The 5,484-nt window shown below is 37.9% G+C and overlaps 1 pseudogene; it reads right to left on the bottom strand.

Annotated features, from left to right (window-relative positions):
• Positions 1-543: 543 nt before the first annotated feature.
• On the bottom strand, positions 544-4,953 carry LOC114724875 (histidine kinase 4-like; annotated as a pseudogene).
• Positions 4,954-5,484: the final 531 nt, after the last annotated feature.

Raw genomic sequence — 5,484 nt, 5'->3', positions numbered from 1 at the left:
GCTCGTTAGTGTTAAGAGAAATAAATATAAATCACACTGTTTCTATTTTAGTATATTATGAGTTGTATTTTATTTTGACTCTCATGATTAGCTTGCTGTACTATATATACATGACCAACGTTTGAACCCTAAACCTTCGCTCATGCCCCACCTGACCTTTCCATTCTGTTTTATGTTTACATTGATGATTAGCCAAGTTCTTTTTTCCTGTTTAGAAGTCACAACCCATCATCTATTATTGTGTAAATTGTTCTTTTTTCAAAAACATATATTGTGTGTGTGCATTAAATGATGATAAATTTAAAAATTACTAAATTTTAAAATAGAATTAATCAAATTTTAAATTTTTTCCATTTCAATACAATATGTCAAAAAATAAAATTGGAGGAATACATTAACTAGATTTCATTACCAGTAGATTGTTTTCCCACAAAGTAACTGATACCGGAGTCGTAGCTAGACTCGTGATCTTTATGTTTTTACCCCCAAAAAAAAAAAACTAGATTCGTAATCTCAATGTACCTCTCTGCCAGCGTGCGCAAGTTCTTTTGAACGTAGACATTAAATATTGCAACAAAATTTTACAAATCCGAAAACCCCGCTGGCCAAAACTAATGGAAAACCCCTTGTGAAAAAGATAAGTATATATAGTGATGCAGAAGAGATATATGGAATTTACATCATGCCCGCCCATTCCCTCCTGAAAAACTGTACATAAGTGGGGATAATGCAGGGCTATGAGGTACATTTACTCCAATTCTAATCACGTCTCACTTATGCTGGTTAGAAATCATCACTGATTTCCTAGTAACCAAGCTGGTTCGCCGTGTGTTGGGATCTGCATTGAAGCACAACTAGCCGGCCAAACCTGGAAAATGCTGGCGGCCAACTCACCTCTTAATATGTCCCCATCTTGGTTTCTTTGCTCAGTTCAACTCAGAAAATGGCTGGGTGTCATGAGTCTGAGATAGGCTTGGATTTGAAGAACTTTGCAACTGCTTGATAGAGATTCTCTTCCTCAAAGGGCTTGGACACGTATCCATCCATACCACATTTCAGGCACTCATCGTAGGTAGCATGAATTACATCAGCTGTCATGGCTAATATTGGCAAATGCCACCCGCTTTCAGAGGCATTTTCTTCATTACCTCCACCATTTGCCTGCTCATTTGCCTTGCTTTCCATCAGCCGGATTCGTCGTGTTGCTTCAAATCTGCAAACCTCAAAATATTTAGATAATGTAACAAAGCCCATGCATATCTAAGGATAAGTTTTCTTGAAAGAAGCGGCAGCAAGTTACAAAAGCACCGTACTAGAACTGATTAGGATTTGATAAGAGGAAATATCATCTTCTTACCATTAATGCATGCAACCACCGAGAAAGAAGCTGGACAGCTTGACTTCATAGTTTATGAAATGGCTTAATTTTCTCTCCGTTGTCACTTTTTTCGGTCTTATTTTATCCTGTGATTGTGTGGATCTGCTATGGTGGTGAAAACTCTAGTATACAATTTTTCCTTTCTAAGCTAGGGTTGATTGTATTTGCAGTATGAGATGTTCAGGTCAGATTTGAAAAAAGTACTGATGTGTGTATAGCCTAATCCTACTCAAGACATCTTGTCAAACGCTCAATTAAATCTAAGAGTAAATATCGAACTACATATTCTCACTTGCCACAGAAGGACAGATTCTCTAATGATAAAAGCTTCGACATAAAGGTTAAAAATAATCTAGCTTACTTATTTAATATAACTGAGGTTTTTTTTTTTAAAAAAAAAAAAAACACTCTTACTTATTTAATATTATTTACAGATATAATCGATGATTTAAATATAGTTATGAAAGAGCAAACAGTTAAATGCAAGCATAAAAAATTCCATACCCGTCCATTTCCGGCATTTGGATGTCCATGAAGCAGGCATCAAAATTATGAGGCAGTTGAAGCAACTCAAGCGCCGCTTTGCCACTTTCAACACACTTCACATCAGCTCCAAACTTTTTCAATGCACCTGCAGCAACCCTCCGGTTCACCATATTGTCATCAACCACCAAAATTTTCTTTCCACACAGAAGGCCCGAAGAAAAGCGGAACCATTAGGCATGTCTTTTCCTTGTTGTCTCTTCTTACCCACACCAAGAACCTGCTGAAGACAAGCAGCTACCATACTAGCTCTCAGAGGCTTCATGATCACAGTATCAGCAAAACCAGCAGCCTTAGCTTTATCAAACTCGGCATTACTAATATTGGTTGCAAGAAGGATCAATTTGGGCAACTTAATTGTATGTCCGTTCTGCTTCCAGTCTAGTTGCCTAAGATTGAAGCTTCCATCTTCTCCAGATATCCACGAGTCCTTCTCAACCAAAATTATATCCGGCAGGAACACTCTGCCATACTCAATTAGATTAACTCAGTGAATGAACAAAATAGAAGAGACTCAAACGAGAAGTAATCTGATTGCATGGCACACCTAGTATTTTAGGAACACATGACTAAGCTATCTAAGCGGTGTTACATAAGTAATGAAATCTGGTGGGACAACAGTGCAATATACAACCAGGTTTTTTTTTTTTTTTTAAAAAAGGTTCTCAGTTTCATGCGGGTTGAAACCCAACCTAAAAGAATAGCAAAGGATGATGTGAGCTTACCCAGATGTCAATGAACCGTTCTTCCCGCATAAAGCAACAGCCTTGTTAATGTTATTAGCAACTTTAGCTATTATCCCAAGTCTCTTCAGATGGTATCGAGTCACAGCAGCTCTAACAGGTTTTCCATCAACCACTGTGGCTTTCAGTCCTCTAAAACTAGAAGGTAGATCTTCCACATTATGTTTCTTCGCATCACCGATTGAACTTTTCTTATATGTACCAAAATTTGCAGCAAGAAGGAAAATGTGCTCCCAACCTGGGGTCGGCTTACGAAGCTTATTTGGCCACCCATTAATTCAACCAAACACTTACTGATGCTCAATCCAATACCAGTCCCACCATAGTTTCGAGAGGTTGAGCTGTCTGCCTGCACAAAAGGCATGAAAATCCTATCCTGGGCAGAAAAGGGAATCCCAATACCAGTATCCTCTACGCAGACCATCAGAGTGACTTGCTCAGAAACTTGAATAGTGGTCATCTTTTCACTTGATGCATCAAAGCAAAATTCTTCATCATCAATCAGATGCTTAAAATTATCCCAACAGTTCCTTTCATCAGCTGCTTCACATCCACTGAGAGTTTTGGACTGATAACCACCAGCCATATGCACAATGTCATCTGATCCTCCATTTAGATATGTCTCAGATTTTCCATTCATTGTGGCACTTATATTTTCAGCTAGATGAACCTTAACAAATATGTGCCCTCGTTCAGTGAACTGCAAAATTCTTAGGTTAGATTTCTCATCAAGAAGTGCATTGAAATTTGTAAACAAAGTAATTGCCGCAAAAAGAAAAAGAAGAATTTAAACATTTCCCTCTTTGTCATGGGACAGTTGAAAGATGGTGGAGGAATGCTTTATTAATAGTTTGAGCTGAAGTTATCAACAGTTTCAGAGATATTTCCTCCACACAGCTTCAAATAAGTAAATGAAAATGTAAATGCAAATAGTGTCAGACAAATGAACTTTGAAAACATTGCTTACTTTGACAGAGTTGCAACTAGATTGGTTATAATTTGTCTGAACCTCCCAGGATCTCCCATAACAATGTCTGGAACTTTATCAGAGACAAAGACCGCCAACTTTATTTCCACGATAAAATATATCCGTTAAGGTTGGAGAATTGGAGGTTGGGCAAGCATTAGGAACAACAGCATCCAGTGACGAGACCGGAAAGATGAAAAAATAAGAAAGAACTATGTAAGTTGACTGAAGAAAAAGGAAATATAATAAAAAAATTACGTGACTTGGACAATGAAATGTGATCTTCAAGCCACCATACTAAGTCAACAACATGATATACCTCTAAACCTTTGTGTCTAGACTTCTCAGAGATAAAGAAAGGACATCATCAAGTATGGAACGCAGGTCAAATGGAACTGCTTCTAGCTCTAACTTGCCAGCTTCAATTTTAGCTCGGTCAAGCACCTCATTTATCAATGCTATCAGTGCTTTTCCACACGCTTGAGCAGTCTGAGCATAATCTCGTTGAGTTGAACTCAATTCCGTATCTAGAAGCAGAGCAAGCATCCTATACAACATTATGAAGTTAATACACACAACTAATGAGAAAGTACAACAGAAGTGCAAGCTACTTCATAATATGGAGAGATAAGAGAACTCTTGGAATCACCTAGGATGCCATTCATTGGTGTTCTAATTTCATGAGAAACAGTCGCTTAAAACTGAAAAACAGAAGGCAAAAGGAAAAAAACAGTTAGAGAGTGAGACCACAAAATAACCCTTGGAAATCATTACGAACCATGCTAATGAAATACCAAGAACTCTACCTGGGATTTGGCAACATCAGCAGCTTCAGCTCGAACTTTTAGTTCCTGCATCTCATGGAAATCATCCTCAACTTTGACAATATGAATTGCAGCACCATACAAAATATATCCCACTAACAAACCAATCACAAAGAATAAATGCCGTGGTAAGCGCTGTCCAAGATGTTGGTGCCTTCTGATGATACCTGTTCAATAATACAATGATAAGCATCTGCTGATTAAAAACAAAAAAAATTAAAGACCCTCTGCGCATTGCATAAAATTACAAAAGATTATCTAAGGACAGATACACCTACCTACATATCATCTGATGTTTCCTGTAAGGATCTCCAAAATCAAGTTTGCTTTTATGTACAAGAGACTTATCACCTTCTTCATATTGGTTGTGCCATACATGATTAGCGGGTTAGTAGAGTTTGTGATATCATACACATGAACCAAAATTGCTTGGTTACCAGAAGCTGCCCAAGTAAATTCTCCACTAGGGATTCAACATCAAAGGACCCTCCAACATATCTGCTTGCAAATAAGCTTACAGTAAACACAAAGCTAACTCATAAACCAAGGCTAATACACTGCGTTAACAATTTAGCCAAAAAAGTACACCACCAGGATATGTGACCCCAAAGATCCCCCCCGTAAACAACCTGCAACAGACAATTCAAACCCTGAGAAACACAGAAATGAATTCAACCGTACAGTCTGCATCAAACTCACTGATAATTATTCTGCCAAAGGTGGCATAGGTGGAAGCAAGACTGGTTGTACTAAGGAAATTATAAAGTGGCAGGGATTGCTATAGACATTGATACAGACAATTGCAATCAAAGTGGCAACATGATCTGGCGGATTATAGAGGCTACAGTACTTCTCACAGTTATTGTTCATGTTCATTAGTAGAATTCCAAGGAAATACAATGGCTATAGTTGTTATGGTGTTTGTGTTTTGGCAGCTACTGAAACTTGACATCATATAATTATCAGACATACCATATGAGAACAATACCGATTCTCATCCCTACGTCGACCCTTGCATCTAGACAAGGT

Source organism: Neltuma alba, unplaced genomic scaffold (assembly GCF_004799145.2).
Source record: "Neltuma alba isolate B1F8T4 unplaced genomic scaffold, ASM479914v2 tig00012201_pilon, whole genome shotgun sequence".
In the NCBI taxonomy this organism is placed as follows: domain Eukaryota; kingdom Viridiplantae; phylum Streptophyta; class Magnoliopsida; order Fabales; family Fabaceae; genus Neltuma; species Neltuma alba.
Note: the sequence above shows the minus strand (reverse complement) of the source record. Positions and strands in the feature narration are given on the sequence as shown.